The sequence below is a fragment of the Sus scrofa genome, chromosome 10 (assembly GCF_054392235.1).
Source record: "Sus scrofa isolate SSC_HxYL_T2T_F1_AM1 chromosome 10, Sscrofa_HxYL_maternal_Yorkshire_Landrace_v2.0, whole genome shotgun sequence".
Classification (NCBI taxonomy): domain Eukaryota; kingdom Metazoa; phylum Chordata; class Mammalia; order Artiodactyla; family Suidae; genus Sus; species Sus scrofa.
The window spans coordinates 12,358,270-12,380,203 of NC_139392.1; the positions used below are offsets into that span (position 1 = coordinate 12,358,270).

Here is a 21,934-nt window from a genome sequence, read left to right on the forward strand (position 1 = left end):
AATTTCAAAATACAAATGGTCAGCAAATAATTTGTGATGGCTAAGGCCTTAGTCAATGGTAACAAAAGTTCAAGCAATTGAGCCATTATGTACATGGCAGGCAAAAAACTGGGGAGGCAATAAACACTGCTTTTTATTTTGTATTAAAAATATTTTTTTTATTTTAAATGATTTGGATTTTTTTCCATTATAGCTGGTTTACAGCGTTCTGTCAATTTTCTACTGTACCGCAAGGTGACCCAGTCACACATACATATATACATTCTTTTTCTCACATTCTCCTCCATGATGCTCCATCACAAGTGACTAGATATAGTTCCCTGTGCTCTACAGCAGGACCTCATTGCTTATCCATTCCAAAGGCAATAGTCTGCATCTATGAACCCCCAATTCCCAGTCCATCCCACTCCCTCCTCCTTAAAAATATATTTTTTCTCTTTCGAAGCCACGCCTGTGGCATATAGAAGTTCCCAGCCTAGAGGTAGATTCGGAGTTTCAGCTTCTGGCCTAAGCCACAGCCACAGTCACAGTCACGCAGGATTTGAGCCACATCTGTGACCTACACTGCAGCTCATGGCAATGCTGGATTCTTAACCCAGTGAATGAGGTCAGGTACCAAACCGAATCCTCACAGACACTAGGTAGGATTTTTAACCTGCTGACCTACAATGGGGACTCCAAACACTACTTTTTAAAAGATCAAAAGTCAAAGCAAACCGAAGCACTGATCCTCTTCAAAAACTATTCCAAATGAATGTTAAGTTTGAAAAGACAAAAGGTTGGATAATCAGTCCTAAGTAGGAAAATAAAAACATCATTTGTTGTTGCAAATTTGAAAAACGAGTGCTTTCAGACTGGCCAGTAATTTCCTGTGTAATTAGTAATTTTTAAAATGTAGCTACATTTTTAAAATGTACATTTAAAAATGAAGTACTTTTTTGGGGGGGGGGGGTCTTTTTGCCATTTCTAGGGCCGCTCCCGCGGCATATGGAGGTTCCCAGGCTAGGGGTCGAATCGGAGCTGCAGCCGTCAGCCGACCACAGAACCACAGCAACGCGGGATCCAAGCCTCGTCTGCAACCTACACCACAGCTCACGGCAACGCCGGATCGTTAACCCACTGAGCAAGGACAGGGACCGAACCCGCAACCTCATGGTTCCTAGTCGGATTCGTTAACCACTGCGCCACAACGGGAACTCCTGAAGTACATTTTTAAAAGACAGCTACATTTGCTCTTATCACCAAATGTTTGATGAAGGATGATTTACATAGAAATGGAGTAAAACCAAGAAATGTTTATGATGCGGTCTACGCTCCGTGTAATTCTACGAGTCTCACACACCAAATGCCCTCTACGTGTTGAGATAAGAACATGCTTTGCCAGCCTCCATTTAATCAGAAAATAGACTCCGACTGTCCATTTTAAAAATTACTGTCATTAATGATGATACAAATCAATACAGATTTTATGTGGGGAACCAAGCCACCTACGTTTTATTTATTTATTTTTTTAAATTAGTTCACAAAAGGTAATCTCATCTTACATCTTGTGGACAAATTTGGCCACATACCATTCATCCTTTGGAATCCATTCTCATTCTATTTCCATTCGTCTCTTCTGTTCCTCCCCTGCCCTTTCCCCATCAACACTTTATCTTCAAGCACTAACTTTATCTTCAAGCACGCAGGACCCTATAGGATATGCAGCCCTTCTAGCTGAATCACCTTCATGGAAAAGCTTATCCTTTGGAGAACAACACTTTTTTTGGAAGCTGTGACATGAAGTTCCGTGAACCTTGCAAAATCCATTTTGAGATTTTTTTTTTCCTAAAGGAATCAAAATTCAAAATCGAAAGTGCTGATATGTTAAGTAATGAATAAAACAAGGGAATAAATAATTCACGAATGTATTAATAAATATTTCAGGGCCGAATGGAGACCTGGTTAATGTACGTTAATATCTTAGTAAGTGAAATTCCTTGAATGTTAATATGTTATGACTTAAACTATTTAGTATTATTGACCATGCAAGGATGTATAGATAAAATATTTAGCAAAAGTCAGTAACAAATATGAAAAGAACACTTTGAGGATGTTTTAATAATTGAGCTCATTGAGTAAGACATTCAAAGGCAAAGATATATACTTTTCACACCCTAAATCTGATTTCACTGGACTTACTAGGACTCTTCTCAATGAAAATAGTTTGTCAGTGGAATTCGCTGGTGGCATTGTCCCTGCTGTGGAGTGGGTTCGATCACAGGCCTGGGAACTTTTACGAGATGCAGGTGCAGCCCAAAAAAAAGGTTGTCGGGGTAAATTCTGAACACAAACATTAAGGAGCTCTTGCCATTTCCTTAAACTCATAGCCCCTCTTTATGTTGCACCTGTGTCCCTGAAATGTGTCTTCAGATGGATTTCTTCTTTTTTTTGTCTTTTGTCTATTTAGGGCTGTAGCCACAGCATGTGCAGGTTCCCAGGCTAGGGTCGAATCAGACGTGCAGTCACCACAGCCACAGCAATGCTGGACCCTTAACCCACTGAGCAAGGCCAGGGATCACACTCGAGTCCTCATGGATCCTGGTCAGGTTCCTCAACTGCTAAGCCCCGGCGGGAACTCCCAGATGGACTTCTTGAACTCAAATGTTATTTTTATTACTTCAGCGTTTGGGAGCCCACTTTTTAAGGTTTGACATCACCACATAGGATGAAGAATTTTTAGCACTGGCAGCTACAAAACTGCCCCTTTGGCCACTGTCCTGCACATTAGTGATATTACATAGATGCTCACATTCAACGGGTAAATCTAATAATCTCACCAAAAGGTCTGTGCTCAGCAGGATATAATTTCAGGAAATGTTGTATGACAGGGTGTTTTGACCTTTGGGGCCTGAGAATCCTTTGCTCAGAGGCTGTCCTATCCTGTACATTGCAGGATGTTCGCAGTATCCCGGCCTTTGTACACTAGATGCCAGCAGCTGCCCTTGTCCCCCAAGTTGTCACAAACAAATATATCTCTAACCATGACAAATGTTCCCTGGAGGATAAAATCAGCCCTTCTCAAAAACCACTGGTTTTACAGTAACATGTTTTCCAGAAGGCACTTATACTCAGGAGTCATAACATAAGAAAGCGTCAAAAATTTTAACAGAAAGTGGTTGGTAATCTATAGTATCATTCTTATAAAATCAACTTTATTGGAATACAACTTACAAACATTAAACTGTGTAGAGTTTGGAGTTCCCATTGTGGCTAGGGTTAAGAACCTGATATAGTGTCTGTGAGAATGTGGGTTTGACCTCTGGCTTCGGTCAGTGGATTAAGGATCTGGTGTTGCCGTGAGCTGCTGCATAGGTCGAAGATGCAGGTCGGATCTGGCGTTGCTGTGGCTGTGGTGTAGGCTGGCAGCTGCAGCTCCGATTCGACCTCTAGCCTGGGAACTTCCATATGCCGCAGGTGCAGCCCTAAAAAGACAGGGAAAATTGTGTAGCGTTTCAATGTGCAGTTTGATGAGGTTTAACAAATGTATACACCTCCCTCTGTAGCCTTGACCCCAATCAAGGTGTAGAACCTTTCCAATCACCTTATAAAGCTGCTTTCTGCTACTTAATGTCATTCTGCCTACACTAACCCAACCCCCGCCCCTGAAAATCACTGACTTCTCTCATTAGAGGATAATTTTGGCTGCTCATATAAATTGAATGAGATGGTGTCTATTCTTTTGTGCCCACCTTCTTTCCCTCGCCCACATCTCTGTATGATTTGCCCATCCCGTGTTCATTTTTGCTTCTCAGCAGTATTCTTTTCTTGATTACGCCACGATTGCTCATTCATTCGCCTTGGACGGTCTTTGGGTCGTTTCTAGGTTAGGCCTATTACAAACAAATCCATGTGGAACGTTCATGCACCAGCCTTTTCATAGACATATATTTTTAGGTCTTTCAGGTAAATACCTAGAATTGGAATTGCTCTCTTGGATGAGAACTGTTTTAGCGTCTTTATAGATAAGTGACTAACATTTAAGCTTTTGTCAACAATGCATACGAGCTTCAGTTGTGCCACATTCTCACCAACTCTTGGTATTGTCAGTTATTTTCATTTTAGCTATTTTCATGGTTCTCTAGTGGTACCTCATTATGGTTTTAATTTGCTTTTTCCCAATAACTAGTGATTCTGGACATATTTTCATGTGCTGATTGGCTTGTTATGCAGCTTTTTTTGTGAAGTGTCTGCTTAAGGCTTTTGCCCATTTTCTAATTGGGTCATTTTCTTGTTGAGTTGTAAGAGTTCTTTATATATTCTGGATATAAGCCCTTTGTCATATGTGTATATGTATGGATACATCTGTATCCACACACACAAATACATATGTATACACACACATACACACATATATATACACATATAAACATAGAGTGACTATGTCATGCTGGTCTTATAAATAGACTTTTTGTGACAGAGCTACTATAAAGATTACATTTAGATTTTTTTTTAGGATTTGAAGTAAATCCTAATGAGGTTATTTTTGTAGCACAACCATCTAACCACACAAGTTTATTCTATTTTCATATAAGATGGCCTGCCTATAGGGAGGTTATATAATCCTACATTAGAATAACTGTATGTCAAAAGGACTCATTCCCCAGTATAAATACAAACAACTCTGTAATTGTAAATCATCAAAAATTTAAAAAGCAGCATGTACTTGATCCAATATTCTAGGTGTCTCTCCTGAAGAGGTGTGTATGTACTCGGCTCTGTGCAAAGTAACTCAGTAAATAACTGATACTAAGGCAGTGGGGAGGAACAATGGGGGTACATACAGTCTAATCCTTTGTAATATCTCTCCCACAAAATACAGGATTCCAATGATGCCTTTTGCTAGAGAAAAGGCTTTTAACAAAAAGGAATTAAATCATTCTGTCCTGCATTAGAATCATTGACATTTAGACATTTAGAGCTGGAAGGAAAGCTGGAGACCACTTAGTCTGGCAGTCTCCTTTGAAGGCTGAATAACCGCAGACAGATCCCTGGGACTACACGGAGGGCGGCTGCTATACTGTATACACTCCATACTGTGTTATGCACACGTGCAGACTGTGTGGCCCACCGAGCAATTCAACGGAATTCACACCCGCCAACACTTGCCGAATCCTCACCGTGTTTTAGACACTGACCTCTGGGGTGGTTACAGAAGACAGGATCCCATATCCTTTGTCAAAGCAGGTGCTGTAGGGTACAACCGATAGGGTTATCTGCGTCGGGTTCAAGATGCGGTCACCTCCAGTTACAGTACTTCCTAGTTCGTCTGCACCTTTTCAGGAAATTTTGCTGCTTTGATACAAAGACATAAGGGAGTTGATGGTGGCCTCCTTGGACGGTCCTCAAAAAATGTGGCGTTTGGACTCACTCAGACGGTGCTCAGCTTTGGGCATTTCTATCCCCCCTGTTTCACATTTCCAGCATTCAGTCATTATCGCCTTGTGCATTGAAAGGACGCATAAAGATACACGTGAATTCATGTCATTCTTCCTTCGTCATTTACGTGGGTCACTGCCTTGCTTCTGAATGGCACGCAGTACTCACAGAGTCAAGTTCCGACTCCTTAGATGAGAGGAGCTCATAGAAAAAGCTCCCGTGGGTGCCTGGCATAGAGTCGGGCACAGTAAACATCCGTTCCCAACGTTGGCCATAAAGAACCTTTCCCGGCTCCCATGTGGAGGACTCTCCCAGGGGTGCGGGCAAGCCCCCTTTTATCAAGGCTCTCGCTGCTCCCTGCTGCAGCACAGCCTCTGTGCTTGTTGATAAGAGCACCTCTCTGTTTTTGTTTTTGTGGGTTTTGTTACATTCGTAGAGCCTGAAGCTTTCTCTTTGTTTTTGTGCTCTCAGCTATGATTAAGAGAGCGTGTGTTATATTTTACCCAGCATTTGGGGGTTGCTCACAGATGAAAGTTAGTCAGATATTTTTAGTCCCTCTTATACCTGGAAACAGAACTCTCTCAAATTCTTTCTTTTTAAGAGTTTTAAATTGTTTTGATTCAAAGCTTTGAGGTTTTTTTTTTTTCTATTATGATGAAAAAACTATAATGAAATAGCAAAGCACGAAAACGGGAATGAAAATGAATCCAGTAAATGTATTTTTAAAGGGCATAGTATCTTTGGCTGGCTTTTGTATTAACCAGTTTGCTTTCTAAGCGCTAAGAGAGGCATCAGGATGCATTTGAAGAAAGAAGATTTTTTTTGCCTTCTGGGTTTGGGCCTCTGCTCTCCTTTCTTATTTTCTGTTTAACCTTGGATATGTTTTTGAAAGGTCTTGGTTTTTCCTTTTAAAACAGGAACAGTAATACTTGTTTAATTTTCTGTGAGGGTTATTTTGAGCTTCAAAGGAGGTCATGTCTGGTAGGTGACAGCTTTCTGTGGCCTTTAAAACATGATGCAAATTATGTGACTGCTATGCACTTTCAAGGAGTAATGGGAGCAGTGAATAATGCTTCCTATTATTCTGTACTGAATGTTTCTGAGACTTGGGGGTCTGCACCACTCACTTGCTTATATTTTAATTCTAGAACTTTTGGGTTTTTTTTTTTTTCAGTAAAAAAGAGAAAGCTGGCCTAAACTCTTCACAGAATACTAACTATAATTTCATTATGTTCAAAGTCATATTCCCTAGATCTTGGCTACAGGGAATAGGATAGAATTCCTAATGTTTCAGGAAATAGGAGTAGATACATGCAGGAATAAATCAGTTCCTAAAATTAAAGGGAAAAGTGCTCCATCCTTTTCTTAGAAAGAGCAGGGACTTCTGGAGTTCTCATTGTGGCTCAGTGGGTTACAAACCTGACCAGCATCCGTGAAGATGAGGGTTCAATCCCTGGCCTCGCTCAGTGGGTTAAGGATCTGGCATTGCCCTGAGCTGTGGTGTAGGTCACACATGAGACTCAAATCCTGCGCTGCTGTGGCTGTGGTGTAGGCTGGCAGCTGCAGCTCCAATTCAACCCCTAGTCTGGGAACCTCCATATGCCACAGGTGCAGTTGTAAAAAGAAAAAAAAAAAAAAAAAAAAAAAACACAAACAAACCAAAGAGCAGGGATTTCTATGATTTGGTTTGTGTGCCATAATTTTTATTATTTGTCTCTCTGTCCTAAGTATTCTCATATTCTGGACAAAAAACATGCCAAGGTAGTTGAGAATCTTGGCCCCTGCTGTGTCTACATGAGGAGTACAGCAGTAGTATTTTTTAAAAGATTTTTCAATGATGGTAAAATAGACATAAAATATACCATCTTAACTTAAAAATGTACAGTTCAGTGGTGTTACGTGCATTCACACTGCTGTACAATAAATCTCAGTGCTTCTTACTGCAAAACTGGAAACTCATGGTGTTTCATGTTTAGTGTCTGCCATGGGGGGGTGGGGGCAGAGGCTGCTGGGTGGTCTATTCTTTTCATTCTTAGAAACAAAACTGATTTTAAAAATGTATGCATATGTATTTTTTAATTATATTATTTTATTTATTTTTTATTTTTTTGCTGTTTTAGGGTCACACATGTGGCATAGGGAGGTTCCCAGGCTACGGGTCAAATTGGAGCTACAGCTGCTGGCCTACACCACAGCCCCAGCAACACCAGATCTGAGCCTCGTCTGCAACCTACATCACAGCTCATGGCAATGCCAGATCCCCGACCCACTGAGTGAGCCAGGGATCACACCTGTGACCTCATGGTTCCCAGTCACATTTGTTTCCACTGCGCCATGATGGGAACTCCAAAAACAATTATATAATTTCAAAGGTTACTTTCCATTTACTGTTACAAAATAGTGGCGCTATTCCCTGTGTTGTACAGTACCTCCTTGGGCCTATCTTACACCAGTGGTTTGTACCTCCCCTAAACCCCTTATTCTTAAGTGGGCGTGTGCCACTCAGGGTAAAAACCGTATTACCCAGTGTCCCTTGAGTCCAGGTTTGGCAAGTTCTGGCCAATGTGCAGTAGGAGTTGCCTGGTCTCTTCCAGAATCCCCCCTTAAAGGACAGCGGAGACTTCGTCCCTGCCCCACTCCTGTTGGCTGGAATGGGGGTCGTGACAGCCAGAATGGAGCAGCCGTCACAAATCTGAGGGTGCCATGGCAATGGAGAGCCTGCAGGGAGAGCATCACCATAAAGGGAACAGAGGCTACCCCTCGCCCTGAGCCACCAGGATTTAAAACGAGAAAGAGGAGTTCCCGTCGTGGCGCAGTGGTTAACGAATCCGACTAGGAACCATGAGGTTGTGGGTTCGGTCCCTGCCCTTGCTCAGTGGGTTAAGGATCCAGCATTGCCGTGAGCTGTGGTGTAGGTTGCAGGCGTGGCTCGGATCCCGCGTTGCTGTGGCTCTGGCGTAGGCCGGAGGCTACAGCTCCGATTAGACCCCTAGCCTGGGAACCTCCATATGCCGCGGGAGCGGCCCAAGAAATAGCAACAACAACAAAAAAGACAAAAGACCAAAAAAAAAAAAAAAAAAAAACGAGAAAGAGAGGTGCATGTCTCTCTTATTTGTGGTCTTGTAACTGAGGTCTCTGCCACTCTTGCTGAAGTGAATTCCCACCGATGCACCCTCTCCACAGTGCAAACCGCAACACAGGGGGCGGGGGGCAGAGGGCTTCAGGAGCCGCTCTACCCTGTGATAGGCAGCTTTCTTCCTGATTCCTGACCCTGAACTGGTTCTTTGGCCTTATTTGGGATCCTGTGACACACCTACCATTTTCACAAATTCCCATTTTCCTTAAAGCAGTTGAAGTAGTTTGGGACTATTTACAACAAAAAAAATCCATCCTGATATGAGATGATGATTCTTAAAAGTTTTTTTTTTTTCTTTCAGAAACTGAAGTTCGTTTTCCATCACAAATTTCCACCTAAAAGGTCAACCACACATTTTTAAGAAAACCCACTATGAAGGTCCACACAAAGAAGCCATTAGGGGAGTTCCCATCATGGCGCAGCGGAAACGAATCCGACTAGGATCCACGAGGATGCGGGTTCGATCCCTGGTCTCACTCAGTGGGTTAAGGATCTCCGTGAGCTGTGGTGTAGGCGCAGACACAGATCTCTTGCTGCTGTGGCTGTGGTGCAGGCCGGCAGCTGCAGCTCCCATTTGACCCCTAGCCTGGGAACCTCCATATGCTGTGGGTGCGGCCCTCAAAAGACAAAAAGACAAAATAAAAAATAAAAAAGCCATTAGGAAACCTCAATTTTGCAAAAGGAATAATCATCAGTCTTCCTTTAAATGATGAGACCTCTAGTATGTTTAAAATGATTTAATGCCCAACGTATTCTCCTTGATAAATATACCAACTCTATGAGATAAAGCTAATTGTGAAGGAAAGAGTGATTTTTTTCTCTTTTTAGGGCCGAACCTGTGCATATGGAAGTTCCCAGGCTTGGGGTCGAGCTGCAGCTGCTGGCCAATGCCACAGCCACAGCAACGCAGGATCTGAGCTGCATCGCAACCTATGCCACAGCTTGTGGCAACTCTGGATCCTTAACCCACTGAGCAAGGCCAGGGATTGAACCCTCATCCTCATGGAGACTATGTTGGGTTCTCATCTTGCTGAACCACAGTGGGAACTCTGGAAAGAGTGATTCAATAATGCCTGTTCTAAACTGGCAGGCACGTGGCTAAGCGGTCTTCAGACCAGGTATCTGCCAAGCTGAGGCTGAATTTTCTTCATCTCCAGACTAAGGGGAAAAGATACTCATCAAAAGGTCTCAGCCGTGGGACACGGACAGGAAGCCTGGGGTGACGAGGAGGGAGGATGGGGACCAGAAAGTAAGGGTGGAAGCGATTGTGCCCAGGATGAAAGATCTCTTTTGAGAAAAGTACTGTCGGCACCTCGGTCCAGTTAAATGCGGTCAACCCCTCAGTTCCCCGAAGGACACGATGCCCTTCCCATCGCCTCACTGTGGGATGGACCAGCGGGCTGAGCTGTTTGTTCGAACAGTCAACCTGTCTTCATGAAATGTTTATTAAGAGCCTACCAGCAGGTGCAAACTATTTTACACGAGGATGGATAAACCCCAGGGTCTTACTATACAGTGCAGAGAATTATGGTCAATATCCTATGATAAACCATAATGGAGAAGAACATGAAAAAAATGTATACATATGTACAACTGACTCCTTCTGGAGTTCCCGTTGTGGCTCAGTGCATTACGAACCCGACTGGTATCCATGAGGATGCGGGTTCGATCCCTGGCCTCGCTCAGTGGGTTAAGGATCCCAAGTTGCTGTGGCTGTGGTGTAGATCGGCGGCTGCCTAGCCTGGGAGTTTCCATATGCCATGGGTGCGGACCTAAAAAGCAAAAAAATAAAGATCCAAGTCCCTAAGGAACGGCGGTTATTAAGACAAACTTTGCCTTTTATGTCTCCTCATTTCTACTGAAACCGTAACTGCCCCTGATTTGCAACCACAGACCTCTGGAAATCCAGCTCTTATCGGCCCCACACCCTCGCCTTGGTCATCCATAGGCTGTTGTCTGTGAAGGCAAGACTATTGTATTTTATTCATCTTTGTATCCTCAGAGTATAACATGTGGTGACCATTTAAATAAGGTTTAAAGTTTTCAAGTTATTTCTTTTTTTTTCCTTCCTTTTTAGGGCCACACCTGTGGCACATGGAGGTTCCCAGGCTAGGGGTTGAATCAGAACTGCAGCTACCAGCCTACACCACAGCCACAGCAACCTGGGATCCAAGCCACATCTGCAACCTCACCACAGCTCACAGCAATGCTGGATCCTTAACCCACTGAGGAATCGAACCCACATCCTCATGGAGACTGCATTGGGTCCTTAACCCGCTAAGCCGCAATAGGAACTCCAAAATTTTTAAGTTATTTTTCACAGAAATTTGCATGCTGTTTGCTATGTACTCTCTACCCCTCCACCCCCGACCCCTGCTCTGCCCAACATACCTGGTACCAGCTCGAAAAGGGAAAACCTATCTTCTACCTCCTGTGGGGACAATACCCAGTACTTGGCCACTGCGTCTTTCTTCCCTTTGCTGCTCGCACAGCCCACACCACTTGTGGTCCCTGCATGTGTGGAAGGTTCCCTCCATACCAACAATTCTGTGACACCTGCTGGGCGTCCTACCATTGACCTCAACTCTGACTCTGTCTTCCTAGAGATCGTGACAGATCCCACAGGTTGGGGGCTCAGCCCCGCAGCACTGTCCCCTCCCCATCGTGGCCCCAGTACACACCTCAGGTGCAGCCATGAGCCTGGGTTTTCACCTGTGCTCCTGACCTGATCACAGGCTCCAATGGTCCCCTCCTTGGGAGCAGTTCCTTTGCTAGAGCAGCTCAAAGGATTCTGGGAAACTCCCTCATCTTCACCAGGTTATGGAAGGAGATGCTAAAGGGGGCAGAAGAGCAGCCAGATGAAGAGATGCACAGGGCGCGGTCCGGGAGGGGCGAGCTCAGGGGCTTCTGTGCCCGCGGGGCTGGGCTGTCACCCTCCTGCTGTGGATGTGTTTGCCCACCTGGAATCTCTTCAAACCCACACTCCTGGTCTCTAAGAAACTTCGTCACATAGGCACGACTGGTCATCAGCTCTCCCTTCAGCCCTTTTCCCTTAAGAGAGTGGAGGCCGGAGGGGCTGTGAGCTGGAGATGGACGCTTGGCATCTGCCTCTGCACAGACTGAATCCTGAGCCACAGCAGCTGCCGACCTCAGCACCCCCGAAAGGAGCTCAGGGAGGAGGCCGGGAGTGGGGAGCTCGGGGAAAACTGGAAGAACGGGTCTTCAGGTAGTTAGACATACTTAGGAGAAGATTTTATGTGCCCACTTCTTGCATCCCCTCATATCTAGAAAAACCCTAAAATCCTTCCTGGTGACGTCTGCTCCTCGTGACTAGTAGTGACCTTCATGAGACCAGCAACAAACTTTTGTGAAAGTGAGTGCCTGGCTGCGGGCACCTCCCCCGTCGCCTCTAACACATCCCCAGCCTCTTCGGAGCAGTATTTCCGAGCTACCCGAAATACTGCAGCCCAGGCTGTGGTCCAGCGCACACAGCAGCGGATGGCACGGTCATCAGCGCCTGTGGCCACCTCCAAGGGTGAGCCGTGAGCCCCGAGGGGCTGAGGAAAGATACAAAGAACACCTGCCATCTAGTAGCCCCTCCTGACAGCGACCTGGGAGGCAACTCAGCCTGTGAAAACAGGGGACAGTGGCCCTAGCTGAAGAGGATGTCCGTGAGCCCAGACCTCCTTCGAGCCGACTACCTGTCCTCGGCAGGAGTTTGCAAAACTCCTGTATATCCTAGCTCCCTGTCACCTCCTTGGGGCAGTTTCTCAGGGTTACCTGAGGTGCTGTCTGCTGGGCTTAGGTCCTCATCTTGCCCCCAAATAAAACTTAACTCTCAGCTTTCAGGTTGTGCTTTTTTGTTTGTTTGTTTCTTTTTCTTTTCTTTTCTTTTTTTTTTTTTAGGTCAACAAGGCTAAAAGTTTCAAGCTTCTAATCATGGTTTGGTCTTTCTGGCCGCCCGCCGTCATCCAGCCTCCAGAAACCCACCTAGAGACACCCCGTGAGAACAAAAGACACTTCTCTCAGCAAATCACAAGGCTTTCAGGAACCCTTTGTCAGATATGGGGGTTATTATAAGTCATAATATCACGCTGTTAGCACTCTCGAAACTGAGTTTGGAAGAAAGTATGAGGTACATCAGAAAACTTAGAACTACCACATGATCCAGCAATCCCACTCCTGGGCATATATCTGGACAAAACATTCATTCAAAAAGATACATGCACCCCTATGTTCACAGCAGCACTATTCACAACAGCCAAAACGTGGAAACAATATAAATGTCCATCGACAGATGAATGGATTAAGAAGATGTGGTATGTATACACAATGGAATATTACTCAGCCATCAAAAAGCCAAACTAAAGCCATTTGCAACAACATGGATGGATCTAGAGACTCTCCTACTAAGTGCAAGAAGCCAGAAAGAAAAAGACAAATAGCATACGATATTACTTATTTGTGGACTCTAAACTATGGCACAGATGAACCTACCTACAAAACAGAAACAGAGCATGAGCGAGGAGAGCAGATTCGAGGTTCCCAGCGGGGATGGGGGAGGGAGGCGGAGGGACAGGCAGTTTCGGGGTTTTGGATGGGGACTGTTAACATTTGGATGGATGGGCAATGGGGCCCTGCTGTACAGCACAGCGAGCTCTGTGTGATTGGGCCACTTTGCTCTAAAAAAGAAACAGAAGAAATATTTTAAATCAACTATATTTCAATGAAAAAATTTTAAAAAGGGAAAAAACCCCAAACCCCCTGAGTTTAAGGATCACTTCCTCAGGGGGACCTTCTCTGACACCAAAGTCAAGGGCAGGTCCCCCTGCCCTGAGCTCAGAGAGGACCCTAGGTTGTCACTTTCTGGCACTTACTATCCTTATATTTATGTAATGCTTATGTCCGATACTAGAATGGAAGCTCCGGGAGGGCTGGAACCATGCATTTCCTTCTCCTCAGTGCTATAAATCACAATCAGTGCCCGGAACACAGTGGATACTCAAGAAACTTCTCTGGAATAAATGAATGTCTAAGACCAACCTCTCTCACCCGCTCATCCTCTACCGTCTGCGGAGCTGGTCACACTCTTCCACAAGCTTTTTTCTCTGCACAGTTTCTCGTTTCTACCGCCTGGGTTGACATTTGGTGACTTGGTGTTGCGACGTCAGGGTGGCTGCAACATTTCCGCGCAGGAGCCAGGTCTTTCTTGGCACTGCTCCAGGCCTTCCACTGACAAAGCAGTGGTGCCCTTCTGCCTTCAAGGACGTTGCCTTTTAACCTTGTTCCGCGGGAACGCGCTTGTCAGGCTCTGTGCAGATGTTCCTTTTCATTTTGAAACTGAAATGCACGTGCACGCTTTTCCTACTTCAACCACTAGAGGGCGCAGTGACACACACGCTCCGCGGCTGCACCCGCATCACACCTGTAGGACTGGAAGGAGCCTGGGGATCTCTGGGGCCAACTTCTCCCATTTTTATAAACAAATGGAGAGATGAAGGGACTTGCCTAAGGTCACAGAGTTGATGAGGGACAAAATCCCTCCTAGCACTCTTCCTCTCATCCTGGGAGGATTCTTCCAGGGGCCGCTGATAAGAATCAACTTTGACAAGGCTGATGCACTTGCCAGGAAATCCTGGGACCGCCAATGTCATCATCCAAGTTTATTGGTAATGGTCCATATCTATGCATGTGGGCTGGAGGGAGGAGTAGCATGAGGTAATGGCAGTTGTGCTGAACGCCAGCACTTATGAAAAACAAGATGCTGAGGCAGGAGCTGTGTAGCATTGTCTTTCTGTTCTACAAGCAAGCTTTCCTATTACCGCTTATGCTTTTTTCTTGTTTTTTTTAGGGCCACACTCATGGCATATGAAAGTTCCCAGGCTAGGGGTCGAATCGGAGCTGCAGCTGCTGGCCTACACCACAGCCACAGAAACGCGGGATCCAAGCTGCATCTATGACCTACACCACAGCTCACAGTAATGCTGGATTCCTGACCCACTGTGCAAGGCCAGGGATCGACCTGCTTCGTCACAGACACGAGTCGGGTTGTTACCACTGAGCCACAACAGGGACTCACTTACCACTTATTCTTGTCAGTGTCCTGCCCTCCCCCCTGCCCCAGAGGTTTGGGTCGGCGCCCAGCCCTGGCTCATCATCATTTCCTGTTCCTCGGACACAGTACCGATGCCGGGAGGGTGTGAAATCCAGCTGGGCCCACCAGCGTCCTTCCCTGAGTTTCTGAGTTTGGAGTTGGAGGAACAACTGTCTTGTCTCAGAGGTTATGGTGCCAGACAGATAGGAAGTTCCATGGCTGTGATCCTCTTTCCACCCGCGATGGAGTAGACGGATGAGATGAACGAGAGTTAACCACAGACCCAGAGGAAAAGCCAGATGAGGCTTGAACCCAGTTCCTGCCCCTCAGCCCCGGCTCCTTGGGTTCTCACGTCCTCTGAGTTACCCTGGTTAATTACACTTAGCTACCTGAGCTGAGGTCAGTTCTTTTTTCATTGTTGCTTAGTTAGTTCGATTTTGGTCACAACCAAGAACATTGACTAGTCCCAAGACAGCTCTATAGGGTAAAATCACCTTTCCTCTGACCCTAAGCTAAGGATCTAGCCAAGAATCCATCTTTCACTGCCGGACTCATGGGCGAGTGGTGATTAACTGCTGTTGCTGTCTTCACTCTTTCCTCGCCATCGTCAGGGCAGCTCAACCAAGAATGTGCTGCCGGCGAGACCAAGAGCACAGGTTACGTGTTGCAGTTAGTTCTGCTCTACCTACGACCCAGGCCTTACCCCTAAAAACGGCCAGGTGTTTTGGAATCCATGACCTTGACCATGATGTGAACCAGCAGGGCTCGGGGACCGTCTCTGCTGACTCTGGCAGGAGTGTGAGGTAATAGAAGTAACACAAGACTGAGCCTTGAGTGGTAGCGCTCTAGTCCCACCTTCACCCGTCTCTTCGTGGGACATCCCACGTGAGTCATTTATCTTCGTGGGGCTCAGTTTACCAGGTTACAAAGATAGGATTCTTGGAGTTCCTTTCATGCCTCAGTGATTAACAAACCCGACTAGCATCCATGAGGATGCCAGTTCGATCCCTGGCCTCACTCAGTGGGTTAAGGATCTGGCATTGCTGTGGTGTAGGTCGCAGACTCAGCTCAGGTACCACATTGCTGTGGCTGTGGCTGTGGTGTAGGCCGGCGGCCACAGCTCCAATTTGACCCCTAGCCTAGGAACCTCCATATGTCTCCGATGTGCCCCTAAAAGACAAAAAGACAAAAAGAAAAAAAAAAAAGATATGATCCTTGAGCAACATGATCCTAAGATATTGTCTGACTCTAAAATTGCATTATTCTCTGAGGACAACTGAGGTACCTACTTTACAAATGGCAAGCGAGTCAGTCTAACTGCTCTTATGCCCAAAAGATAATACATTCACCTTAGCTGTTTCTTCACCCTCCTTAGGGCACACGAGGTAAGGAATCGTTAAGCATCTTTCAAACAGAACCCTCTGCATCTGGCACCAAAGCACAGCCCTGCCCTCTTTAGCAAATGATTTGCTACCCTAAGGCTGAGTCCTCAATATGCCAGGGAAAGCAAATCCCTTCTTCTGGAATATTAATGATTGTGAAGCAGCAATGCTTTACCTCGAGCCTCAGAGCAAAGAGATTTCCTCATGTTCTCACCTCTGCCACCCAGGCTCCCTCTGCCACCTCCATCTCCATCCCTGCGCAGAGCTGAGAGTTGCTAGGAGACTGGGGCTGAAGCAGCAGACAGTGATCAAGGGGGCCTCCCTCACTGGGGGAGCCACGAGGGTGAACACAACTGTCAAGCATGTAAGGAAGCAAGCACTTCCTGGACTCCAGATCTAGTTTTAAAAAGCAGAGTTAATTGGAAGGCAAAAGATAGAACTGTCACTATTTTCAGAAGAGATGATGCTTATATAGAGAACACTAAAGTCTCCAGACAAAATTTATTAAAATAAGTGGGAGTTCCCATCGTGGCCCAGCAGTAATGAATCCAACTAGTATCCATGAGGATGCGGTTTCCATGCCTGGCTTTGCTCAGTGGGTTAAAAAATCTGGTGTTGCCATGAGCTGTGGTGTAGATTGTAGACTCAGCTTGGATCCTGCATTGCTGTGGCTGTGGTGTAGGCCTCAGCTACAGCTCCAATTAGATCCTTAGCCTGGGAACTTCCATATGCCACGGGTGCAGCCCTAAAAAGTGACAACCTCCCCCCAACAAATAAACAAACCTAATAAGTGAATTCAGCAAGGTAGCAGGATACCAGATTTATTTATATACAGAAATCTGTTACATGTCTTCATACTAATAACAAAGTATCAGAAAGAGAAACTAAAAAAACAATTCTATTTAAATTATGTCAAAAAAATAAATGAAACACCTAGGAATAAACTTAACCAAGGAGGTGAAAGATTATACTCTGAAAGCTATAAAGCCTTGATAAAGGAACCATGAAAGGATGCCAAGCCATGGGAAGATATTGTGTGCTGCTGGATTGGAAGAATAAATGTTGTTAAAATGGTCATACTACCCAAAGCAATCTGTAGATTTTTAAAAATTTTTTCATTACTCAAATGAATTTATCACATCTGTAGTTGTATAATGATCATAACAATCTGATTGCACAGGATTTCCATCCCACAGCCCAAGCACATCCCCCCACCCCCAAACTGTCTCCTCCAGAGAATATAAGTTTTTCAATGTCTGTGAGTCAGCATCTGTTCTACAAAGAAGTTCAGTCTGTCCTTTTTTCAGATTCCCCATGTCAGTGAAAGCATTGGATGTTGGTGTCTCATTATATGGCTGACTTCACTTAGCATGATAGTTTCTAGGTCCATCCATGTTGCAAAAAATGCTGGTATTTCATTCTTTTTAATGGCTGAGTAATATTCCATTGTGTATATATGTACCACATCTTCTTGTTCCACTCTTCTGTGGATGGACATTTAGGTTGTTTCCATTGTCTTGGCTATTGTAAATAGTGCTGCAATGAACATCGGAGTACATGTGTCTTTGCAAGTCATGGTTTTCTCTGGGTAGATGCCCAGGAGTTGGATTGCTGGATCAAATGGTAGTTCTACGTTTAGTTTTCTGAGGAATCTTCATACTGCTTTCCACAGTGGTTGCACCAATTTACAATCCCACCAACAGTGTACTAGGGTTCCTTTTTCTCCACACCCTCTCCAAGCAATCTATAGATTTAATGCAATCCTTATCAAAATACCCATGGCAGTTTTCACAGAACCGGGACAAATAATTTTCAAATTTATATGGAACCACAAAAAGCCCAGAATTGCCAAAGCAATCCTGAGGAGAAAAGAACAAAGACAGAGGCATAACCCCTCCAGAGTTCAGACATATGACAAAGTTATAATAATCAGAACAGCATGGTATTGGCACAAAAACAGACACCTCGTTGACTGGGATAGAGTAGGGAGCTCAGAAATAAGCCCAACCAATTACAGTCAATGAATCTATGACAAAGGAGGCAAGAATATTCAATGGGGAAAAAGTCTCTTCAACATGCTGGGAAAGCTGGACAGCTGCGTGTAAATCAATGGAATTAGACCCCTCTGTCACACCATGCACAAAAACAGACTCAAACCGGTTTAAAGACTGAAATATGAGACATGACACCATACAACTCCTAGAAGAGAATATGGGCAAAATATTCTCTGACAAAAATTGTGGTAATATTTCCTTAGATCCGTCTCCCAAGGCAAAACAAACAGGACCTAAACGTAAAAGCTTCTGCACAGCAAAGGAAATCATCAGCAAATTAAAAAGACAACCAAAGTAATGAGAGAAAATATTTGCAAATGATGCTGCTGCCAAGAGGTTAATATCCAAAATCACGAACAGCTCATACAACTCAATGTTGAGAACATGAACAACTCAATCAAAAAATGGGCAAAAGACCTAAATAGACCTTTTTCCAGAGAGGACATACAGATGGGCTACAGGCACATAAAAAGAGCCTCAACATTGCTCATTTTTAGAGAAATGAAAATCAAAACTATAATCACTTATCAGCTCAAACTGGGCAGAATGACTATCATCCAAAAGTCTACAAACAATAAATGCTGGTGAAGATGTGGCGAAAAGGAACCCCTTCTACACTGTAGAAAGCAAGTTGGTGCAGCCTCTATAGAAAATAGTATGGAGGTTACTTAAAAAAAATGAAAACAGGAGTTCCCTTCGTGGTGCAGCGGAAATGAATCCCACTAGGAACCATGAGACTGCGGGTTCCACCCCAGCCTTGCTCATTGGGTTAAGGATCCGGCGTTGCCGTGAGCTGTGGTGTAGGGTGCAGACGCAGCTCGGATCTGGCATTGCTGTTGCTGTGGCTGTGATGTAGGCTGGCAGCAACAGCTCCCATTGGACTCCTAGCCTGGGAACCTCCATGTGCCGCGGGTGCAGCCCTAAAAGGACAAGAGACAAAAAAATTAAAAAATAAAAAATAAAAATAGCGTGACCATATGATCCAGCAAACCCATTCCTGGGCATGTATCTGCAAAAGGCAAAAAATCTACTTTGAAAAGATGCATGCACTCCAGTATTCATAGCAGCGCTATTTACAATTGCCAAGACACGGAAACAACCCAGGAGCCCATCAACAAATGGTTGTTTTAAGAAGATGTGGTGTATATAGACAATGGACCATTAGCCACCAAATAGAATAAAACAAAGCCATTAGCAGCAACATGGATGCACCTAGAGAGTATTATGCTGGTGAGAGATGTCAGACTGAGAAAGACAAATACGAAAGACAAAGTGATAGATGACATCACTGATACACAGAATCGAAAAAACAATGCCGATGAATCTATATACCAAACAGAAACAGACTCACAGACACAGAAAACAAATTCATGGTCACCAAAGGGGAGGGGGACAAATGAGGATGATGGGATTGACAGGTACAAAATATTATATATATTAGAGTGCCCATTGTGGTTCAGCGGAAAGGAATCTGACTAGTATCCATGAGGATGTGGGTTTGATCCCTGGCCTTGCTCAGTGGGTTAGGGATCCGGCGTTACCATGAGCTGTGGTGTAGGTCACAGATATAGCTTGGATCTGGCGTTGCTCTGGCTGCGGTGTAGGCTGGCAGCTATAGCTCCGATTCAACCCCTAGCCTGGGAACTTCCATGTGATGCAGGTGTGGCTGTAAAAAGACAAAAAAAAAAAAAAAAAAAAAAAAGGTATCAAAAGAGAAAAAACTAAAGCAGAGTTAAAATACAGAAGGGAGTGGGTTGAGGAAGGGAAGGAGGATGTTTTGGGGAGAGCTTGCAGGTAAACGGCAGGGATCAGACGAGACGCTGTGCAGTGTCAGGGCAGGTACACTACCTGAGGCGGCGGGCTTGGCCCAGGAACAAAGGCTCGCTGCTCAGAGGAGGCACATGGAGGCGAAGCCACTGCCATGGAAGCTGCTGCCTGCGGGGCTGCCAGGATCCGCGTGGCTGAGCCCGTCCTTCCTGGCCAGGGCTCGTCTCCAGGAATCACTCAAGCTGACCCAAAGCACGTGGGTTTGAGCGGCCCCACCCGGCAAGGGGCTGGCTCACTGGAGCTCAGCCCTACCACGAGGGCAGCGGTGGGCAGCTGGCTCCTGATGGGAGGAGCCCCGTGGGACCTGAGGTCAAGGCCACTTTAAGGCAAAGGGTGGACTGCTTGGGACCGACCCGGGTTCTCAGCCTTTTTAATCAATAGAGAGTGGTAACGGGCCAGACGAGGAGTTCAGGCAAGGCTTTACTGGGACTTGGGCTGCTGCAGAAAAAAGGAGCAAGAACGAGAAACAGCTGTGCTTGGCCTCTTCCTGATAGGGAGGGGGTAGAGCTGGGGCCTTAGAGGATGTGAGGGTGGGGGCTGGTCAGGGGGTGGGTGCCCCCTGCCCCGTGGCTCTGTGGGCAGTACGCTGCTTTTGGTCCTGACGCCTCAGAAGAGGCAGTCACGTTTTGACCTTTTTGGATCTTATTGCTCATAATTGGCCCCCAGTGCACATGCACACATTTTTATTTATTTATTTATTTATTATTTATTTATCTTTTTTAGGGCCACACTCACAGCATATGGAAGTTCCCAGGCTGGAGGTCCAATCAGAGCTGCAGCTGCCGGCCTACGCCGCAGCCACAGCAACACGGGATCTGAGCTGCATCTGTGACCTACAACATGGCTCAGGGCAATACTGGATCCTTGACTCAATGAGTGGGGCCAGGGATCGAACCCATGTCCTCATGGATGCGAGTTGGGTTTGTTACCACTGGGTCCCAATGGGAACTCCGATTTTGTTTTGTTTTGTTGATTTTTTGGGGGGGGAACCATTGGTTGGTTGGTTGATTGATTTTTACACAGTTATTTTTAGTCCTTTATAGTTTCTTCTGTTGCTCGAGGAGGTGTTTGTCCGAGGCAAGCCCTGCAGCGAAGGGTCTTGGGTCCCAGGTCCCACCACGGATGAGCTTGCCGGATACATCACCTGGCCCATGATAAGAGTTAATAAAACAGCTATTATTTCTACTGTTTTATTTATAACTGTCCTCCAGATGGGTATCAACTATACATTTCCTCCCTCCGCCCCCAGGTTTTGGATCTATAATTATTTTGAGGTGGCTTGAATTCCCTTAAAGGGATGCCTTGTCTTCTTCTTTCTTTCTTTCTTTCTTTCTTTTTTTTTGTCTTTTTGTCTTTATTTTAGGGCCGCACCCACGGCATATGGAGGTTCCCAGGCTAGGGGTCCAATCTGAGCTGTAGCTGCCGGCCTACGCCAGAGCCACAGCAACGCCAGATCCAAGCCTGTCTGTGACCTACACCACAGCTCACAGCAACGCTGGATCCTCAACCCACGGACCAAGGCCAGGGATCGAACCCGCAACCTCATGGTTCCTAGTCGGATTCGTGTCCGCTGTGCCACGATGGGAACGCCTGCCTTGTCTTCTTTTAATGGCACTCTAAAGGCTTCTTGTCCCCTTACTGTCCACATGTGACTTTTATACCTTTTACACCCCGAGTCAGTCATTTTGCACCCATCAGCAGTAACGATTCCCTCCAACACTTGCCCACAAACCCCAGCCTGACAGACCCAAACACCTGACTCAACAAAACACGTCCCGCACGCTACCACAGCTTCGCAGGAAGAAGTCCCCTCCCTTTCATTTCTGATCTTTGAATGTTTTATGAATGTTGACTGGGTTGGGTGGCCTGTCCCCAAAGTCCCTGCATTTTGGTGGCAGCAATATGACCTTCAGGTGAGTGTGCTGTTTACTCAACCTTGACTGCTGATTTTCCTGAAGCCAACTCTGCCCAAGGTCATGGCTTGTCAATCACGGCAGGGGCGGCGACAACAGTAAGGCAGTGA

General features: G+C 45.5%; 1 long non-coding RNA gene across 1 annotated transcript; it reads right to left on the reverse strand.

Moving 5' to 3' along the window:
• Positions 1–1,464: 1,464 nt before the first annotated feature.
• On the reverse strand, positions 1,465–8,080 carry LOC146398796 (uncharacterized). The gene is made up of 4 exons (XR_014817340.1): positions 7,942–8,080; positions 5,178–6,421; positions 3,732–3,872; positions 1,465–1,827 (listed from the first exon to the last, which is right to left on the reverse strand). It is a non-coding gene; the product is annotated as an uncharacterized LOC146398796 (long non-coding RNA).
• Between the last annotated feature and the right edge of the window lie 13,854 nt (positions 8,081–21,934).